The sequence below is a fragment of the Myotis yumanensis genome, unplaced genomic scaffold, assembly GCF_028538775.1.
Source record: "Myotis yumanensis isolate MYYU_CA2020_CCGP unplaced genomic scaffold, mMyoYum1.0.hap1 SCAF_21, whole genome shotgun sequence".
NCBI classification, from domain to species: domain Eukaryota; kingdom Metazoa; phylum Chordata; class Mammalia; order Chiroptera; family Vespertilionidae; genus Myotis; species Myotis yumanensis.
Window position 1 is genome coordinate 17,238,513 of NW_027223772.1, and position 23,044 is coordinate 17,261,556.

At 41.7% G+C, this 23,044-nt stretch overlaps 1 pseudogene; it reads left to right on the forward strand.

The window, feature by feature from the left end:
* Window positions 1-20,748: 20,748 nt before the first annotated feature.
* LOC138998853 (protein SPT2 homolog pseudogene) lies at window positions 20,749-22,743 on the forward strand (annotated as a pseudogene).
* Window positions 22,744-23,044: the final 301 nt, after the last annotated feature.

Consider the following 23,044-nt stretch of genomic DNA (forward strand, 5'->3'; position numbering starts at 1 on the left):
GTACGAGTTTATTGCCATTTTTATTCATTATGCCTGTGTTCCTTCTTTCCTTTCTGTTTCTTCTTTTTACAACAGTCCCTTTAGCATTTCTTGCATTGCTATTTTGGTGGTAATAAACTCCCTTAGCCTTTTCTTGTCTGCAAAGTTCCTGATTTCCCCTTCAATTTTGAATGACAGCCTCACTGGATAGAGTATTCTTGGATTCATTCCCTTGCTTTGCATCACTTAATATACTTCATTCCATTCCTTTGTGGCCTGATGTGTTTCTGTTGGGAAATCAGTTGATAGTATAATGAGAGATCCCTTGTAGGTAACTCTCTATCTCTCACTTGCAGCCTTTAAGATTCTTTCTTTGTCTTTTATGGTTGTCAATTTAATTATGATGTTTCTTGGTGTAGGTCTTTTTGGATTCATCTTGATTGGGATTCTCTGTCTTTCTTGGAATTGTGTGAGTTTTTTCTTCCCTAAGTCAGGGAAGTTTTCTGTCATTATTTCTTCAAATATGGTTTCTATTCCTTGCTCAGCTTCCTCTCCTTCTGGCACCCCTATTATATGGATGTTGCTTCGTTTCATATTTTTGTCCCAAAACTCCCTTTGAATCTCCTGATTTTTAATTTTTTTCCAGTTGCTATTCTGTTTGGGTGTTTTTTTTTTTTGTTTTGTTTTGTTTTAATACCTTGGTTTTCAACTCACTAATTCGGTTCTCCACTTCTTCTAGTCTACTGTTGAAACCTTTCATTGTGTTCTTCATTGCAGCTATGTCATTCATCATTTACTCATGTTGGTGCATTTCTTATTCAGCTCCTTGTAGTTCTCATTGATTTGCATGTGTTTCTCATCCAGATGTTTGAGCATCCTTATAGCCATGACTATGAATTCTTTCTCTGACAAATTACTTGCCTCCATTTCATTTAGTTCCTTTTCTGGTGATTCCTCTTTTTACTTCATTTGAGGGTTGTTTCTTTGTTGCACCATTGTTGCTGTTCCTTTGTCATTGTTTCTATGTATTGGATCAACCTGCTATGCCACCCAGATTTTTTGAATTGATCTTATGTACTAGATGTTTTGTGGGACCCAATAGTGTAATCTCTAAGGTCTCCTGGGCTGGTTGTTCTAAGGTGGCCCCCTACTTGAGATATTTGGGTTCTCCTCATGTAGTTGGTTCTTGAATGTTATTGTCCCATTTATGGATGGAGTCTCCTCTCAGGGTGTCTAATTATGTGGCTCACTCCCTGCCACACTGTGATAGCCGTTTTGGAGGTACTGAGTGAAAAACACAAAATACAACATGATAAGACACAACACAGAAGGAACAGAACATGAATATACACAAGATGCCTATAGCCCCAACAACAGTGACCACCAGAGAAAAGAGAATGAGAGAAGAGAAAAGAGAGCAAGAATGGTGAAAGAAAAAATAAAAGAAAAATATGGGAAGAAAAATCAATAAAACAAACAAACCACAAAGCACAAACAAAAAACATCCAGAAAAAAATGGGGGTCTGAATCTGTAGATGCAGAGCTTAAGTAAAGAAAATAATGTTAAAGAATTAGAGGATAGGGGAAGAACCATGGTTTAAAATAAAGGAGGAAGAGAAGAAATCAGAAGACAAGAAAGAAAAATAATTGAAAGAAGAGTAGAGGAGAGAGCAGGTAGTCCTAAATTTAGGAAGTGAAAGAAGTCAAGAAATTAGGAAAAGAAAAGCGAAAGAGAAGAGAGAAAAGAATTTAAAAAATTGAGTAGTGAAAAAAAAAGAAAAGGGAAATTGATTAGGAGCACAGAAGACAAAATTAATATATGAACAGAGGAGTAAAGATGGTGGCCGGTAGGATGGCAGTGAGGAAGAGAGTGTGAGTGAGGGAGCGAAAGTGGAGTGTGTGGTGTGTGTGTGTGAGTGAGGGACAGTTAGATCCTACAGGAGTCTCGGGGGCAGACAGATCAGGCTCTGCTAGATGGGGAGCCCTTGTTACCAATGCAACCACTCTCAGGGCAGCTGGCTCAGGCACAGAAACCACACCATCTTGAAGGGGAGAGCTGCTGTGACTACGAGCCTAGCCTCACCACCACCCAGACTGGCCTCAGACACCATACCAGACCCTAAAGCCACTCTGGCCAAAGACATGCTACCTTATCTGCAGATCCACAGACTCCGGGACTCCAGCCTGCTCAGCTGCAGGCTCCTGTGAGTCCTGGAGTGCCCAACTCTCCCACCAAGCTCGACTCTTCAACTGCAGGCCCTGCATGACCCAGTGCTTGGGCCCTCCGGCAAGACTCAGGGTGTTCAACCCTCCTACCAAGCCCACTGCTTTAGCCACAGGCCCTGTGCAACTCAACACCTGGACCCTAAGATGAGAGCAAAAATGGGGAGACAAACAACCCCCAAAAGAAAGAAATGGAAGAATTGGCAGAAAAGGAACTAAATAAAAATGAGGCATGCGATATGTCAGAAAAATATTTCAGAATAAGGGTCATATAGTTCCTAAACCAGCTGGATGAGAAATAAACAACTTATGTAAGAATCAAGAGGAAATCAAGAATGATATAGCTACAAAAAAACACAATGGAAGGTTTCAACCGTATACTAGAGGAAGTGGAAGACCCAATTAGCGAGTTGGGAGACACGTTGGGAAACACTCCCAATCTGAATAGCAATTGGAGAAAAATATTAGAAAGCAGGAGCCCCTAAGGGAGTTTTGGGACAACATGAAATAACATCTGTATAATGGGGGTGCCAGAAGGGCAAGAAGAGGAGCAAAGATTAGAAAACCTATTTGAACAAATAATGACAGAAAACTTCCCTGATTTGGGGTAGAAAAAAGTCACATAAGCACATAGAGTCCAAAACAAGATGGATCCAAAAAGGCCCACACCAAGACATGTCGTAATTACAATACAATCATTAACGACAAAGAGAGAATCTTAAGGCTGCAAGAGAGAGAGACAGAGAGTTACCTACAAGGGATCTCCTATTAGACTATCAACTTATTTCTCAGCAGAAACACATCAGGCCACAAGGGAATGGAATGAAGTATACAAAGTGATGCAAAGCAAGGGAATGAATCCAAGGATACTCTATCCAGCAAGGCTATTATTCAAAATTGAAGGTGAAATCAGGAACTTTGCAGACAAGAAAAGGCTAAGGGAGTTTATTACTACCAAGCCAGCAGTGCAAGAAATGCTAAAGGGACTGTTGCAAAAAGAGGAAATAATAGGCATAAAGATTTAAAATGGCAACAAATCAGTATCTATCAATAAGAACCTTAAATGTTAAATGGATTAAATGCTCTAATCTAAAGATATCCAGTGGCTGAATGGATAAGAAAACATGACCCATATATCTGCTGTCTACAAGAGACCCACCTCAGAACAAGAGACTCACACAGACTGAAAGTGAAGGGATGGAAAAAAAATTTTCAGGCAAATGGGGGAAAAAAAGCTGTGGTAGCAATACTTATATCTGGCATAATAGATCTAAAAGCGAAGGCCATAATAGGAGATAAGGAAAGCCACTTCATAATAATAAAGGGAGTGATACAACAAGAGGCTGTAACTCTGGTAATCATATATGCACCCAATGTAGGAGCATCCAAATACATACAAAACTTGTGGAAGATATCAAGGGAGAGATCGACAGCAATACAGTCATAATAGGGGACTAAAATACCCCACTGACATCACTAGGTAAGTCCTCTAGACAAAAAAATCAACAAAGAAACAGCAATCTGAAATGACTCACTAGATCAGGTGAACTTAATGGACATCTTCAGAACATTTCACCCCAAAGCTATGGAATATACATTGTTCTGAAGTGCCCATGGGACATTTTCAAAGATAGACCACATATTGGGACACAGGCAAAGTCTCAGATTCAAGAAGATTGAAATCATATGAAGCATCTTCTCAGATCACAATGGCATAAAATTAGAAATCAATTACAATAAAAACAATAAAAAATTAAACACTTGGAGACTAAATATCATGTTATTAAACAATGATTAGGTTACCAATGAGATCAAAGAAGAAATAAAAAAAATATCCTGGAGACAAATGACAATGAAAACACAACAATCCAAAAACAATGGGACACAGAGAAAGCAGTCATGAGAGGAAAGTTCATAGCACTACAGGTCTACCTCAAAAATCAAGAAAAACAGGTAATAAATTATCTTAAAGAATTAGAAAGAGAGCAAGAAGAAAAGCCCAGTGTGAGTAGATAGAAGGAAAGAATAAAGATCAGAGTGGAAATAAATGACATAGAGATAAAAAATCAACACAAAAGATCAATAAAACCAAGAACTGGTTCTTTGACAGGATAAACAAGATTGATGAATCTGTAGCCAGGCTCACCTAGGATCAAAGAGAGAGGACCACAATAAACAAAATCAGAAAAGAAAGAGTAGAAATAACAACAGACGCCACAGAAATCCAAAGGATTATAAAAAAAAAATACTGTGAACAACTCTATTCCAAAAAACTGGTCAACCTCAAAGAAATGTACATATTCCTAGAAAAATACGATCTTCCAAAACTCAATCAGGAAGAATTAAAAAATCTGAATAGGCTGGTAACTATGGAGGAAATTGAAGCCGTAATAAAAAAAAAAACTTCCAGCAAACAAAAGCCCTGAGCTGGACAGCGTCACAGGGGAGTTTTATCAACATTCAAAGAATTAAAACCTACCCTCTTCAAACTATTACAAAAAATTGAAGAGGAAGGAACATTTTCAAGCTTTTTCTAAGTAGCCAGCATTACCCTAATCCCAAAAGCAGAGAAAGACACCCCAAAGAAAGAGAATTACAGGCTAATATCCCTGATGAAGATAGATGCTAATATACTCAACAAAATTCTTGCAAATCCAATCCAGCGTTACACTCAAAAGATCATACACCATGACCAAGTGGGATTTATTCCAGGGATGCAATGCTGGTATAATATCCACAAATCAATCAACATGATACATCACATAAACAAATTGAGAGACAAAAATCACAGAGTCATATCAATTGATGCAGAAAAAGCATTTAACAATATTCAACACCCTTTCTTGATAAAAACTCTCAGCAAAATGGGGATAGAAGGATCATACCTCAACATAATAAAGGCCATATGTCAAACCTACAGCCAACAGCATACTCATTGGGCAAAAACTAAAATCATTTCCCCCGAGAACAGGAATAAGACAGGGATAACTACTTTACCACTCCTGTTCGACATGGTACTGCAAGTGCTAGCCATAGCGATCAGACAAGAAGAAAAAATAAAAGGCATCTAAGTTGCCAAAGAAGTAAAACTGTCATTATTCACAGATGACATGATATTGTACAAAGAAAACCCTAAAGACTCCATCAAAAACCTACAAGACTTAATAAATGAATTTGGCAATGTAGCAGGATACAAATTAACACCCAGAAATGTATGGCTTTTTTATACACCAATAATGAACTCACAGAAAGAGGAAAAAAAAATCCAATTTACCATTGCAACAAAAAAACTAGTATTCCTAGAAAAAAACTTAACTAAGGAGGTAAAAGACCTATACTAGGTAAACTACAGGACATTGAAAAAAGAAATAGAAGAATATGTAAACAAATGGAAGAATATGTGTTCATGGATTGGTAGAATCAACAGCATTAAAATGTCCATACTACCCAAAGCAATCTATAGATTCAATGCAATCTCCATTAAAATACCGACATATTTTATAGACTAGAACAAACTCTCCAAAAATTTATATGGAATAAAAAAGGACCCAGAATAGCTGCAGCAATCCTGAGAAAGAGGAACAAAGTTGGAGGGATCACAATACCGGATATCAAGCTGTATTTCAAAGCCACTGTTCTCACAACTGCTTGGTACTGACACAAGAATGAATAGAACAGAGAATCCAGAAATCGACACTAGCCATTATGCTCAATTAATATTTGACAAGGGAGGCAAGAGCATACAATGAGTCAAGACTCTTCAATAAATGGTGTTGTGGCCCTAGTGGGCTTGGCTCTGTGGATATAGTGTCGGCCTGCGGATTGAAGTGTCCTGGGTTCAATTCTGGTCAAGGGCACATGCCTGGATTGCAGGCTTGATCCCCAGTTTGGGGGGGGGGGTGTGCAGGAGGCAGCCAATCAATGATTCTTTCCCATCATTGATGTTTTTATCTCTCCCTTTCCCTTCCTCTCTGATATCAATAAAAATATCTTTAAAAAAAATGGTGTTGGGAAAATGGGACAGATACATGCAAAAAAAGAAAAAAAAAAGAAAAAAAAAGAAAGAAACTAGACCACCAACGTACACCATACACAAAAATAAAGTCACACAAAAATAAAGTCAAAATGGATAAGGGACTTAAATGTAATACAGAAACCATAAAAATCTTAGAATAATACATAGGCAGCAAAATGTCAGACATTTGTTGTAGCAATTTCTTCACCGATACAGCTCCTAGGGCAATGGAAACTAAGGAGAAAATAAACAAATGGGACTACATCAAAATAAAAAGCTTCTGCTCAGCAAAAGAACCCATCAACAGAACAATAAGAAAGCCCACTGCATGGGAGAACATTTGCCAATATTATATCAGATAAGAGTCTACTTTTCAAAATTTATACATCTTAATAAAAGGAAGATAAACAATCCAATTAAAAAATGGGCAAAGGACCTACTAGTAAATAGATACTTTTTGAAAGTGGACATACAAAAGGCCAAAAGACATGAAAACATGCTCAAAGTCACTAATCATCTGAGAGATGCAAATCTAAACGACAAAGTGGTACCATCTCACATCTGTCAGAATGGCTACCATCAACAAATCGACAAACAACAAGTGCTGGTGAGGATGTGGAGAAAAAGGAACACTTCTGCACTGCTGGTGGGAATGCAGACTAGTGCAGACACTGTGGGACACAGCATGGAGTTTCCTTGAAAACTTAAATAGTGTATGGAACTCTCATTTGACCCAGTAATCCCACTTCTAGGAATATATCCTAAGAAATCAGAAACACCCACCAGAAAGGATATATGCACCCCTATGTTCATAGCAGCACAATTTATAATAGCTAAGATTTGGAAACAGCCTAAGTGCCCATCAGCAGATGAGTAGATTAAAAAACTGTGATACATCTACACAATGGAATGCCACACTGCTGTAAAAAAGAAGGAACTCTTACCATTCACAACAGCATGGATGGACCTGGATAGCATTATGCTAAGCAAAATAAGCCAATTGGAGAAAGATAAATATTACATGATCTCACTCATTTGTGGAATATAATGAACAACATAAACTGATGAACAAAAATAGATCCATAGACTTAGAAGCATTGAACAGACTGTTAAACCTCAGGGGGAAGGCAAGTGAGAGTGGGATGGGGGAGAGGGAGATAAGAGATCAACCAAAGGGAAAAAAATTAATATATGAACAAAGCAACAGGGACAGAATAATAACAAATCAATAAAACAGATAGTTTAATTTTAAAGGGGGAAAAATAAAGGAAACAGAAAAAAACAAAAAGGAGAAAGGAGAAGAAAAATTGGAGGAAAAAAGAGAAGAGAGGAAGAAAAAGTTGCAAAATATAATGGGGATAAAATAAAAAATAAATAAATGAAGTGTCGTTCGCTTCAGCCATGTTTTACTGCCCCACGGGGGCTGGTTCAGGACCTCACCCTCTGTTCTGTCTGCGGATGCTGTGCTTCCTGTGAGGACCTAGCTGCTGGCCACTGCCAGGCACTGTCTGTGGCCTTTAGCACCTGCTTGGAGCTCCCAGCGATCCTCACTCCACCGCTGTGTCCCTCTCCACAGGCCTTGGCTGCCAGCAGGCTTGCCTGTCCGCCAGCTGTCAGTCTTCATCTCTCCAGAGTCTGTTCTGACTGGGCTTTAGGAGGGGTTGGTGCTGTTTCAATTGCAGGGACTATGATGGGTGTTTTTCCTGTGTCAGACCTACTCCTCCGCCGCCAGTGGCCCAAAATGTGACTCTGGCCTTGGTTGGCCAGAGATCCTTGCATGGAGACCAATGGGGTCAGCTGGGCCCTGGAGCTTTTATCAGTTGGTTCCTAGAACAGTGGGCAGATGGCCCCTCTTTCGGCTCCTGCTTTTCCAGGTCTCCCGGCCCTGCTTCCTTCCCTGCCTCCCTCACGCACCTCAGTCAGTGCCTCCCTCCCTGTGCCACTGCCTGGGTGTGTACCTGCAATTGAAGACTCCTGTGCTCTGGGTTTAGAGATAAAAGAAAGAAAAAGGGGGGAAAAGGGAATCAAAACTGTGGCTCTCTCCTCACTGGCTCCTTCTGCGGATGTGGACTCCACCGCCGCCAGCAGCCACCCGCCTTTTTGCTGCTGCATGGACGATGCGGGTCGCCCCGCCCCACGGACGCCACAGGCGGGGTGTGTGTGTGTGTGTGTGTGTGTGTGTGTGTGTGTTCGTTCTGAGCAACCCCTCTTGCGATCTCGCCCTTCCTACTTGTCTCCAGCTGCCTCTTCCTTCCTGGTTATGTCACCTCCTCAGCTGGACCACAGCTGGAAATTCCAGGGAATGTTCTCCAAGGTAGTGGTGGCTCCAGCCTGGCCCTGGGCGAGGCGCCGACAGGTTTCTTCTCTCTCTGCATCCCTCTCGACATGACACATGGGGAGTGCACATTCCCTATGATAGTCTCACAACAAGGATAAACTGGAAAAAGTTAAAAATAAAAGTGGCAGAAATGATAAATTGTGAATCACTAGAATAGTAAAATGTGGAAACTAAAAAATATTATTTTTAAATGCAAATCAGCTGAATAAATTTAAAATAAAAGGATCATGCAAGAGAAAACAAAGTTAGTACTGTAAGATTTTAATTGTGCATGGAAGTGCTATGCTATGATATGAAGCTAGACTTCGATAAGTTAAAGACAAATAGATAAATCTTGGACCATGACTGAAACAATAACAGTCATAAAAACAATAACACTACCAATAAAGCCATTGCCGACAGGTCAGCAGAGGCCATGAAATGGAGCTCAAAGATAATCCATGAGCCCAAAGGAAAGAGTTTGAGAGAGAAAAAAATTAAATGAGTGAGTCAATAAAAACAAATTGTAAAATGATGGTAGAATTAAACCTCAGACGGGCAAGTATTTCATCAAAAATAAATGGGCTAACCCTGGCCAGTGGCTCAGGTGGATGGAGCATCGCCTGATACACCATAAGGCTGAGTGTTTGATTCCAAGTCAGGGCACATACCTAGGTTGTGGGTTCGATGTTTTCATATTTCTCCCTCACACTCATGTTTCTGTCTCTCTCTTTCTCCCTCTCTTGCTAATAAATAAATAAATAAATAAATAAATAAATAAATTACATCAGTAAACATATCCTCGGGTGAGGATATTAAAAAAACGAAATGAAATAAGAAGTGGACTAAATCGTCAAATAAAAAAGGCAGACAATGTATGACTGGATTAAAAGACTCATTGAGATGCTTAGTACCAAAAAAAAGCAACCAACCATCTAATTTTATTTTAGTTTTTTAAAGGATAGTTCTGAATTTATTAAGAGGATTAATTCTTCATAAATAGGCCCCCTTTTTCTTTCTTTAATTTTATTGTTCCGAGTATTACAGATGTCCCCCTTCTCCCCACCTCACTTTTTAATATATATTTTTATTGATTTCAGAGAGGAAGGGAGAGGGAGAGATAGAAACATCAATGATGAGAGAGAATCATTGATTGGCTGCCTCCTGCACGCCCCACACTGGGTATTGAGCCCGCAACCCGGGCATGTTCCCCGACTGGAAATCAAACCTAGGACCTCCTGGTTCATAGATCAACGTTCAATCACTGAGCCACTCCAGCTGCCCCTTGCTCCCCACATTTTAATTGTAGTCATAAAGGGACCAAGAGGTTTGCAAGTAAAATGATTTCTTTAAAATGACATAAAAATTCTTATAAGAAAGCTGTGGTGGCCACATTAATATAAGAAAAGTGAAGTGGTTATATGAATTAACATTAAAGAAATCTTAGAACAATGAAAATCATCAGTGTTAAAAAGGGCTATTCCATAATAATGAAAAGATCATTTCAACAAGAAGATACTCCTAAGTATGTATGATTAAGTAATATAACTTCAAAATACTCAAAACTGACAAAATTGAAAGAAGCAATAGACAATTATAGAAAACCTTGAGATTTTAACACTCTTCTCTCAAGAGTGTTAGAATTTGATAGAACAAATTAGGGAAAAAACCCAACAAGGACATAGAATATCTGAACCTGAGAGTTATGGTTTATTACTTTGCTGGGGTCCAACCCCAGCAGGTCCAGGGGTCCCCAAAGGTGTGGACAGAGTCAGCGAAGAAGGAATGACAGGGAGACAGCCTTCAGTTGATCAGCAGCCTAGCCAGGTTCTCTAGCCAGGATCTCCAGCCAAGTTCTGGTCTGGATCTCCAGCGAAGTTCTGGTCAGGATCCAGCCAAGTTCTGGTGTTTATTGTCTTGTTACATCTGTATTTATACCAGTCGATTTTAATCCTGTCAATTTCTATTGCAAAGGTTAGGGTGTTTCTTATCTCCATTCCAGGGAGTAAAGATTATGTAGCTTAAGCGTGATTGTTTGTAGTTAAAGTGATTAACTACCCGCCTGGCACTTAGTTAAGGGGTTTTATCCCCTCCCTAACTTTAGGGAAAAATCCCTACCTAGGGAAACAACCTTTCTCGGAGAGGTGACCTTGGTTAAAACACATAGCACTAAGGGGAGCAAACATTAAGAACAGTATGCTATATACTCCAGGTCCCTTGAAACATATGCTGTGCAGATGTTTCTTTCCTGCAGCGACTGTGTCAAGCAGCAAGGATGGACCGGCTTCCGGCATGACTTGATTTAAGTTTATTGTCATTTATAGAAACCTCTATCCAACAACAGTAGAGAGCATTTTCCACCCAAATATTCTAGGCCACAAAATGTCTCAATGGAAAAGAATTGTATGTTCTTTCATACAAAATAATTAGTTTAGAATTCAGTCACAAAAATAGCTGGGAATAAAACTACAATCTTCTGCATCAGAGTTGGGGAAGGTCTGGCCTGTGGGCCTTTTTAAGGCCTGAGAAATCACTGGGTCTGGCCCTGCATGGCATTAGGGGAGGTTAATTAAATGTGTGACCAAATATAACAGGCTAGTTTTTAAGTTCATAACTTTGTATGTTAAAAATATCCAAATGGCCCTCAGTATAAAAGGGTCAAAGACAAAAAATCACAAGAAAAATTAGTCTGTATTTGGAACTGAATATAAACACAACCCATTAAAATTTGTGGAATGAAATTAAGTAACTAATTAAGAAAAATTTCAAGTCAAAAGTGGTTATATTAGATGCAAAGAAAAACATAAAAGTCAGTAGCCCTAACTGCCACCTTAAGCTAGAAAAATGAGCAAAATGGCCCAAGGTATATAGCTGAAAAAGTTAAACAAAGACACGAGTACTTGTGAAAGAGTAAATAAACAAACACTATACAAATGTACTGAAACCAAATATTGTTTATTGGAAAAAAAATCAATAAATGTTATCCAACCCTAACTAGACTAATCAGGAAGAAAAAGAGAAAACACAAGTTACCAATTTAGGTTTGAAGTAAGTGACATAAATAGTTTCCTAATACTAGACGCCACAACTTAGAAAAACTGTCCAAATTCCCTGACATTCCCAAAGTGCAGAAACTGCCTGAAGAAGGAAGAGAAGGAAGCAGCATGGCTGGGACCTGAGGGGAGAGGGGAGCAGGGGGAGGAGCTGAGGGTGGTTGGGGGGTGGGGGGGGGCTGGCTATGGGGTTGTGGTCGGGATGAGAGCTGGTGCTACAGTGAGGCCAGCTTTCTCTGCTCACTTTTGTCACTTGGAGTTTTGTTTCTCCGGGAGACACAGCACCCCTAGGCTCCTGTCTAGAGAGCAATGTGCCCTCCTGGCTCTCTCCTGTTCCTTCTTCTGTGCTAAGCTACTTTTGTTTTGCTCTCCCCAGCTTTACAAAAGCAATGATGATGTGTGTTAGCTACGGAGAAACCTGTGTAGAGCTGCCGGTCAGTTGGACTGTCCTCCTGTGCACATCAAAGGTTGAGGCTGGGATCCCAGCAACCAACCCATGTTTCTCTGTCACATGGATGTTTCTCTGTCTGTCTCCCCTTTCTCTCTCTCTATAATTAGTGGTGATTAAGTGCAGACACACACATATATAGGCAGTTTAAGCTTGGGGAAAAAAACATGAAGAAATATCATGTGAGGAGGTAGAAAAATTCTCTTTCTTATTTTTGAGTTTTTTTTAATGATTAAATAAAGTAGGAACAACTTTCTTTGAATTTAAAATGAGGTCAGGGTCTGGACGCATGGTATTCTAGAAACCAGAAGTTTATGTAAATGAAATTGTGTCCCCTGTAGGTAATCTGAGAAAGTCACAATATGACAAATGTTACAGTTTCAAAGAGGGAAACTTTTGATGGCAAATTCTGGAAACTAAAAGATCAAGCTTAGTTACAGTGTAGAACGGTCCTTAAAGAGTGAGCATTTGAAAAGAACAGCAACAATATCCAGGTGCCTGCAGTTTCTCCCAGGGGGTCATGTTCTTGGCAGGGAGCACCCGAGTTTCCTCTCTGACCCACATGGCGCTTGTGTGGTCAGCCTGTGGTGCTGGCGTCCAGTGACGGCCCCGCAGCTTGGTCAGGCCAGGAAGTGAGCTCGAGACACTTCTCCTGCCTCAGGTGGCGCCATGTCGCTGAGCCTCCGCAGACATGTAGAGGCATCTCCATAGGCCCGGGGGTGTCTCCACAAACCTGAGGAAAGATGAGGCAGGAAGATTGTCTGCCTACAGAGGACCAGCAGGGGGGTGGCTAGTGTGGGAAACGGTGTGTGTGTTAGTGTATTGTGTGCTGTGATATAGTGAGAGTTTGGGTGAGGAGTGGGGTTACTGAACATAGATTTATTCATGCTTTGCTTTGAAGTATGGTAGCAATCATCGCAGGTAGAAACTGTAGTTTAACTCTAACCCTGCTGTTTGGCTTAACAATAGAAAAGTTATTTTGATTTTCTGAATTATATAAATCATCCCATTTGATTGAATGCCTTATTGATTGTAATGTGAATATCCCATTGATTGTGATCTTACTGGTTTTAGAAAGCAAATTCCTCTGTACCTGGGAACCAGGACAGCACAATTATCCCAAGACCAGAGGGTTCCAGATAATGTTTCCCTGTCAACTCAGTGATCTGGAGACCCAAAACTATAATTAACATGCTTAATTCTGCTTCTGTAAACTGCTTTTTTGCGAACCAGGTTCCTCATTCCAAACCCTGGGATGTAATCAATACCTTTGTGATTTTTGCCTATAAATCTGGTGTTGCAGCTGGGAGGACACTGTGAGATTTGGGAGAGCAAAATGCCCCCTCGTAGTCCCAGATTTGCAATAAATATGACTCTTTAATTCAACTTCTTGAGGCGTCCTTCTGTGATTCACGGGGTATACTATAACAGCTTCATCTTATAGAGGAACTAAAGACATTGGGACTTCAGTGGAGCCTTGACTTACGAGTTTAATTCGTTCTGTGACGGAGCTCATAACTCAAATTACTCGTATGTCAAATCAACAGTAAATGAGTGAAACACGTTGATGCTGGGCTGATGTTATGGCGTTCACTGTGACGTTCGCTGCGCCAACTAGCAGTGGGGTATCTGAAGCTGGCTCATAACCCGAATTTTAGCTCGCCACTCAAGCAAAAAATCGGCCGAGAGACAGCTCATATCTCAAAAAACTCGTTAGTTGGGACACTTGTAAGTCAAGGCCCCACTGTATTAGCAAACATGTCCTGTGGGACATGTACTATGAGAAAGTTTATTTCTAGAAAGGAGTTTGTTCATGCATTTACCAATTTAAAGAATACTGGTGTCACAGACAATTCACATTCCTTATGAAGGGATCAAAATTCTGCCACCCTGATGCCAATACTTGGAATCTTAATCTTAAGCTGTTTGTGGAGGAGCAGGACTCAGAAAGAATCTGTGGCCCCGCCCCTTTTCTGCCCAAGGAAATGCTCTTCTCTGCTGCCTCCTAGTGTACATATTAGGGATAGCATCTCCTAAAGCATCTGCTCATATCATTTTGCAAGGACTGGAAGGCCCCAAGCTCCGAATGCCGTGTGTACCCATGTTTTCTTTTTGATTCAGCCTCTCCTGCAGGCAGGGTCTCTGACTCTCTCATGTATGTGAGGGGCCTATCCATACATGTGTCTTACAGGTGGTTATTTTCTGTTGCTAATCTGTGTCATATCTATTTGGTTATTAGACCAGAAAAGAACCTTGACTTTAGAGGGAAGTTTGTTTCTCCCCCACATAAGCCAGTAACCTGATATTTCATAGAGTGTAAACTTTGGAAGTACATCTACTTCACCCTGTCCTGAACTAAGATTTATCAAGTTATCTAAAGAAACATTTTTAGGACTGGATGATTTTATCAATGAAATTTGGAACAATCTACTAATTTAGTTTCTGGATGTAAAACTTTCATTTACCGTCCAAAGGTGGGAATAAAGAGGACACAGCCTTGCATTGTGCATGTTGATTTTAAATTGTCAGGTAAGTTAAGAAAGAACCTGTAGTTCTCCCCCATTTCTTCCTAAGAGGTTTCCATGATGATACCTGGTTCCAGGAGGGAACATCAGCCTACTTGCCTCAGCTTTAGGCCTTAAGGCTCCAAACAGGAGCCTGTTGACCACCCCCACCTGTACATGTCCTGTTGTTTTGGGGTTGTCTTAGAAACATAACCTGCCAAGTGTGCTGCGCTTTTCCTAAATATCACCCTGCTCCACCATTTCCCAAAGTGTTATATACCAAATATTACCTCATTGTTCTTCACATTCATTTGTATGCAAATTAACTGAACAGAGTAGAAGGTTTAGTAAGTTACCGAAATCCATCCGTAAATTTTGTAAGATAAAGATGTCTCCTTAGATCAGTTTTGAAAATGTGCCTTATAAAATAAACTAGAGGCCTGGTGCACAAAAATTTGTGCACCCAGGGGGATTGCTCAGCCTGGCCTGTGCCCTCTCGCAGTCTGGGACCCCTCGGGGGATGACCACCTGCTGGCTTAGGCCCGCTCCCCGGGGGGATCGAGCCTATGCTGGCAGTCAGACATCCCTCTGGCAGCCTGGGAGCCCTCAGGGGATGTCCACTTGCAAGCAGGGAGCAGGCCTAAGCTGCAGTTGGATATCCTTAGCGCTGCTGAGGAGGTGGGAGAGGCTCCCACCACCACCGCTGTACTGGCAGCTGTCAGCCTGGCTTGTGGCTGAGAAGAGTTCCCCCTGTGGGAGCGCACTGACCACCAGGGGGCAGCTCCTAAATTGAGCATCTGCCCCCTAGTGGTCAGTGTGTGTCATAGTGACCAGTCATTCCCAGTCATTCTGCTGTTAGGGTCAATTTGCATATTACCCTTTTATTATATAGGAGTGCCTGGCCAGCCTGTGTGAGGGCTTGATGGCTGTTTGCAGGCTGGCCACAGCCCCTTCAGGGTGGGGGTCCCCGCTGGGGTGTCTGGCCAGCCAGGGTGAGGGGCTGATGGCTGTTTGCAGCCTGGCCAAGCCCCCAAGCAGGGACCCTCACCCCTTGAGGGTCTGGCCAGCCTGGGTGAGGGGCTGATGGCTGTTTGCAGGCTGGCCACAGCCCCTTCAGGGTGGGAGTCCCCCATGGGGTGCCTGGCCAGCCTGGGGAGGGGCTGAGGGCCGTTTTCAGGCTGGCCATGGCCCCCAGCCACCCAAGCTCCCAGTGGAGGCTTGCTGGAAGCAGGTATCTGGGATTTATTTAGCTTCTATAATTGAAAATTTGTTGCCTTTTGCAGAGGCCACAGCCGGCTCAGGGCACACGGGAAGCTTGGCTTCTTCCTTTGCCCGGGCAACCAAGCCTCCTGCTTGCTCCAGCTTCGTGGCTGCTGGCTGCCATCTTGGTTGGGTTAATTTGCATATAGTCGCTCTGATTGGCTGGTGGGCGTGGCTTATGGCTTAGCAAAGGTACTGTCAATGAGCATCTTTGTCTTTTATTAGTGTAGATGGTGTTGGGACATGGGGCAAACAGTAGGTCACAGATATAGGACGACTAGCAGGGTTTTTCCTGATTTGAGAGGCAGGTGGACATTAGTGAACATTTCCTGTGGGACCACTTTTCATGAGCATGTTCTGCAGCTGAACACCAGCATCTGGAGTGCACTGCTTCCCTGTCAGTCTAGTGAGCTGCGTGGTCCCATCTTATAGTCTCTCTGGAGGCAGAGGGAAGGCACTGAGGCTCAGTCTGTCAGCAATAAATGTTCTAAGCTATAACACAGGAGAATTTGGCCTGGCTGGTATTGTTCAGTGGTTAGAGGGTCAGCCCACATGGGAAGGGTCGCAGGTTTGATTCCCAGTCAAGGGCATATACCTGAGTTGCAGGTTTGATCCCCCATGAGTACAGGAGGCAAATAATCGATGTGTCTCCCTCACATTGACTTTTCTCTCTTTTTCCTGCTCCCTTCCTCCCTTCCACTCTTCAAAAGATTAATGGAGAAAATATTCTCAGGTGAGGACTAACCAAAAAGAAAAAAAAGGATTTTTTCCAAGTTACAAAATGAAAACCCTGAGAAATCTGTTCTGTGTTCAAAAGAACATTGCTTATAAATGTTAGAACCAGGCTCAGGTAGATTCCAGGGACTCCAAGCTTTAGGGGTTCCCTTTCTCAGAACTGCTGGGATTGCTCATGAAGGGGTGCAGATTATGAAAGGAGCCACTTTGGGCTAAACAATTAGGAAGAATTTTTATTCTCTTTAGACTAAGAGACCAGGCTTGGTGAGCAAAGAAAAAACTTGTGTTGCCATCACAACAGTCTAGCTTATCATTTATAAACTAGAGGTTCATTCATGGAATTTGTGCACTGTGGGGGTATCCCCTCAGCCCAGCCTGCTCCCTCTTGCAGTCCGGGAGCCCTCCAGGGATGTCCTACTGAGGGGCCTACGCTGTCAGTTGGACATCCTTAGCACTACTGCAGAGGTGGGAGAGGCTCCTGCCACCACTGCTGCACTCAGTGGTGAGCCCATCTTCTGGTTGAGCAGCATGCCCCCTGTGGGAGCACACTGACCACCAGGGGGCAGCTCCTTCATTGAGCGCCTATCCCCTGGTGGTCAGTGCATATCATAGCAACCAGTTGTTCTGCCATTTGGTCAATTTGCATATTAGCCTTTTATTATAGGACTAGGAGCCCATTGCACAAAGATTCGCACAATAGGCCTTCCTTCCCCTGGCTGCCAGCACCGGCTTTCCTCTGGCACCCAGGACCCAGGACCCAGGCCTTTGGTCTGGCTGCAGATAGGCTTGGCTTCTCTGCCGTGACTGCAGTGGAGAAGCCAAGCCTCTTCAGTCTTCAGTCTTCTCTCCACCCCTGCGTATGCAAATTACTGCCATCTTTGTTGGGTTAATTTGCATAGTTGTTCTGATTGGCTGGTGGGTGTAGCAGAGTAACACCAATTTGCATGTTTCTCTTTTATTAGTGTAGATTATCCCATGTTTTCCTCTAGGACATTTTCCCTAAAATGAAAATAGCTTTGTGTGTGCAGTTTACTTAAGCAATAAAATATAGAGTTAATTCAAAATTCTACCCTAAGAGTTAAAAAAACTGCTATCGTTTTAAGTATATCCCCCTTCAGACATCTCTACATGTGCACATTTTCTTTCTTCTATTTTCTCTCTATTTAATTTACTATTTCAGATTTTAATATGGCTGCAAAAAATGTAAATTTTCAACTTTTATTCCTAATATGTGCATTTATGAGTGCACATTTTTTCATAAGTTTTGGTATGTGGTATTATCATTCAGTTTGACTTATTTTTTAACTTGAATTGTGATGTATTTTTTGGGTTAGACGTGTATTTCACAACCTTTAAATATAAGGAGTTTCTAGGTACCTCTGTTCCTGATTTCTGGATTAACTACAATGACAACAAGAAACATATTGTATATAATTTCAATTCTTTGAAGTTAGTTGAAACCTGCTTCATAGTCCAGCAGGTTCACGTAAAAAATAATTGAAGTGCTCCTCCGCTGCCGTCTCAGGTGCATCTTGGGAGTAGCACCTCAGTGCAGGTCAGCAGGACAAGGGGGTGGCTATAGTGGAGGATCTCTAAGTGCTGAATGAAATGCTATTTAGGAGTGTGTTTCAGAACTTTTAAAACTAAGAACTTTCCTATCATCAACAAATGACAAGTGCTGGCAAGGATGTGGAGAAAAAGGAACCCTTGTTCACTGCTGGTGGGAATGCAGCCACTGTGGAAAACAGTATGGAGTTTCCTCAAAAACTTAAATATGGAACTCACATTTGACCCAGTAATCTCACTTCTAGGACTATATCCCAATAAATCAGAAACACCAAGCAGAAAAATTATATGCACCCAGCACAATTTACAATAGCTAAGATTTGGCAACAGCTAAGTGCCCATCAGCAGATGAATGGATTAAAAAACTATGGTACATTTACATAATGGAATACTATGCAGCTGTAAAAAAGAAATAACTCTTACTATTCACAATAGCATGGAGGGACCTGAAGAGCATTACGCTGAGCTAAATAGGCCAGTCAGAGAAAGATAAATATCACGTGATCTCACTCATTTGTGGAATCTAATGAACAAAATAAACTGATGAACAAAAATAAACCCAGAGACAGAGAAGCATCAAACAGACCGTCAAACCTCAGAGGGAAGACAAGGGAGGGTGGGGGCAAGGGAGAGATCAACCAAAGGACTTGTATGCATGTGCAGCTTGGGAATAACATCTTCATGCCTTTAGCAGGAAAGGTTGTTGGGTGCAGTGGGTTATCTGAATGTTGAACGCAGTTTGCTGCTCAGGTTGTTGAAGTGTTTTACATCCTCACTGAATTCTTTGTGTGAGGCTATTGGTTCTGAAAGAGGTATGCTCTGTCTCCGAAGGAGAGAGGTGTATTAAATTTATTATGATTATAAATGTATCTAGTTTCCCTTGTAGCTCTCTTGTATGTACTTTGATTTCATGTTATGAAGTGCTTGTGAATTTGGATATTCCTGGTAAAATGAAATTATTGATATGAAGTGCTCTTTATTTATAGTAATGCTTTTTGCCTTCAAGTGTTCTGTATTATCATATACTTTTTATTTGGCTTATGTTTGTTTAATATATTTTTTCCATTCTTTCACTTTTGATATCTTTGTACCCTTGGGTTTTCAGTAGCTTTCAGTTTTTATATTAGTTATGAGTAAAATGAGTTAATTCTGGTTCAGTATTTTTCCCCATTCAGTTCTTCTAACATTCTTTATTATATAATGCATATTTCCCCACTGATCTAAGGAGATATTTTTATTTTACCAAATTTCCATATGTATTTGAGTCTATCACTGGACTTTGTTTTCTGTTCCATCAGTTTATCTATTTACAGGACATTGCCCAAGTTTTTAAATTACTGTAGTTTATAACACAATACATTGTTCTATCTGGTTGGGGTAGCTTTTATTCATTTATTTGTTTTTCTCAGAATTATATTTAAAAATATGTTTATTAATTTCAGAGAGGAAGGGAGAGGGAGACAGAAACATCAATGATGAGAGAGCTGTCTCCTGCACGCTCCCCACTGGGGAGATCAAGCCTGCAACCAGGGCATGTGCCCTGACCAGGAATCGAACTGTAACCTCCTGATACATGGGTCAACCACTGAGCCATGCTGGCTACGCCAGAATTTTCTTTTACATTTTTCATTTTAACATGTGAACTTAAATGAGCTTGTTTTGGTCTTAAAAATCTTGCTGATATTTTAACCAAATCATAATAAATTTATAATCAACATTGGGAGATTGACATCATTATGATTGTTCTTCCCAAGAATATGATGTTACTGTCCAGTTGTTCAAGGTCTGTTATTGGGTAGCATTTTAAAGTTTTATTTATACAGATTGTGGATCATTCCTAGGCATCTTATGTGTTTTGTTGCCATTGTACATTTTCTTTGATTATATGTTTTATGTACTGTTTTAAAGGATATGTATTTATATGCATGTTATCTCTCCCTTTCTTTCTGAAATAAATAAAAAAGATATTAAATAAGTAAGATTATTGATTGTTAGTAAAAAAAATCGATATGAACTTTTGTTTCTTCACCATATAAGCAAGTATTCAGACATTTTGGGAGTACGTGTCCATCACCATTTTCTGAACTAAGATTTTAAAAAATATATGGTAATATTGATTTTCAGAGAGAGAGGAAGGGAAAGGGAGAGAGAGACTAAAACATCGATGAGGTAGAGCTATCACTTCAATTGGCAGCCTCCTGCATGCCCCCTTCTGGGGATTGAGCCCATAACCCTGGCATGTGCCCTGACCAGGAATCGGACCAGCGACCTCTTGGTGCCTGAGAGAATACTCAATTCACTGAGCCACACCAGCCAGGCTGAACTAAGATTTAACAATTAAACTAAAGTAACTTATTATCAACTGAATGATTATGTCAATGAATGTGGAACAATCTACTAATTTATCTGTGGATGTAAAACTTTTATTTAAAGTTTCAAAGGTGGGAGCGCAGTGTTGGACCTGTAAGGATATAAGCCGTTTGAGGAAGGGGGTGGGCAGAGCACCTTGGACAGCGCCAAAAGTGGTGGTGCTGAGTAGAGGTAGGAAAGAGGCGGCCAGCCAGTTCATTTGGCTGCAGCTGGCCGCCGGGTAAGATGCGTTCTCATCCCTCTCTGAGAGGCGGCCCATTCTATCCAGTTCGGTCAACATGGATTTCAGGGAAATTCTCATGATAGCTTCTAAAGGACAAGGAACCAACAGCACACTGAAAAGGTATAGTTTGGCAGTGGGTCCTGCCAAAAAGACCCAAAAGTTAAGGGTGTCCAATCAGCAGTGTGCAAGCTTTTCTCAAAAGAAAAGAGGAGGAGCTCAGAAGAAAAGCCATACAGGAAAAGGAGAAAAGAAGAACTACTCAAAAAGGGAATTGAGCTAAAACATGACACGAAAGCAAGAGCTATGGCCAAGAGGACAAAGGACAATTTCCATGGTTAAATGGTATTCCTGTTGAGGAAAAGTCAAAGAAAAGACAGGCAATGGAAAGCCACACTAGTCAGGGAACAGACCAAGAGTATGAGATGGAAGAAGAGGAAGAATTCTTAGAACACAATCAGGCAGCATCAGAGCAGGAGTATGAAGAAGAGCAAGAACCTCCTCCCAAAGTTGAAAATAAACCAAAGGTCCCCCTTAAAAGTGCCCCACCATCATGACTTCACTGACCTACTCAGGCTGGCTGAGAAAAAGCAGTACGAACCAGTGGAAATCAAGGTAGTGAAAAAAACCAGAAGAGTGGCCTATGACTGCACAAGAACTTAGGGAGGGAAGGAAGACATATGAAAAAGGAACCTGAGGCAGATGCAGGACTGCCTCTGACCAAAAAGGTGTCCTCTTAGACAGAAAGTATGGGCACGAAACCTAGCCGAGTTTCTGGGGACAAGTATCCTTCTCCTAGGGGCACTGCCCTTCCGCATGCTGAGCAGAATTACAGACCCAGCACAGCTAATAAGAAACATTTAGGTTTGTTTTCATCCAAATCTATGCCAGGAGAGAGGCCCAAAGTAGGATCTAGCAACTGCTCCCAACCCTCGTTTCGGGAGGACCATGACAGGCCTGTTTTCAATGGGCCTGGAAAGACCCACTCGAGCACCTATTCACCAAGTGTTCCAAAGGCTTCTGCTAAAAGGACTCAGAAATCTGTTACTGAGCACAAAGCCAAAAATCTCCTCCCCATCCTAGCCATTCCATACCTGGACCCGTGGTCATCCCACATAAGGCTAAGAGTCCAGGTGTCAGGCAGCCAGGCAGCTCCAGCCCAGCTCCTGAGCAGCCCAGCACAGAGAGTGTTTGGCCTAGTTAGTTCTGGCTCCATGCCCAGGTGCCAGAATGGCAGCCCCAGCTCAGGACCTGAGCGATCAACCAGTGGGACCAAGAGGCCAGCCAGTGACTCAAATCCTCCTGGAAGGACAGTCAGTAGTACAGGGGCCTCTGGACGACCCATCAGTGGCTCAGGTGGTTCTGGGAAGTCAGAGGTCAGTTCTGGTGGCCCTGGGTGGCCTGTGCACAGTCCACATGACCGATGACCAGTGAGTGGCTCAATGCTGCCCCCCCCCCCCCCCCCGGGAGGTCAGTCAGTGGCCCTGGGGGATCAGTAAGTGGCTCAGTTCCAGCTGGATGGCCTATCAGCAGTTCAGGCCCTAGAAGACCAGTGAGCAGCTTGGGACCTGGGTGAAGAGTTAGTAGCTCAGATCCTCCCCATAAGCCCTAATGCACTTTTGTTTCAGAAACAGTATCTTCTAAGAATATCATTACCAGCCCAGCAATGAACAGATGAATGGAATGAAGCCTTCCTTAGCTGGCTACAGATCTGCCCAAGGTCCTGAAAAGCTTCCCTTCCCTAGAGGTTACAAAAGACCCTGAGAATGTGAAGAGGAGGAACATGAGGACTATGACTCCGAAATGGAAGATTTTATCGAAGATGAAGGAGAATCTCAGGAAAAAATATCCAAGCACATTCTTTGGCTATGACCGAAAAAAATACAAAGATGAAAGTGATTATGCCTTATGTTACATAGAGAGTAGTTGGAGAGAACAGCAGAAGGAAGAAGCAAAGAGTTTAAGACCTGGTATGCAAGAGGACTTTGAGGAAATGAGACAGGAGGAAGAAGCAACGAAATGCAGAGAGGTCAAGAAGCTTAAAAGACGTTAGCTGCTGCTTTTATTTATTTTTGTGAAACTCTGGAGACATTCTACTGCAAAGAAGTCCTGCCTTCGGACTGAAGAAGCCCATTATCACTTTAGATTTATACTTGGGACCTCACGGACAAGGAATGGATACTATATATTTTGAGCGTAAAGTATTTTCAAATACCTTCCGGGGTAAAAGCTGTAGTGCAGATGACATAACTGCTCACAGGTGCTGGCCCTGATCCTGATGAGCTATGCACTCTAACATGGGGCCCACTCAACAGTCAGCCAATCTTCTTTTGTTCCTTTGCTATTTTAAAAAG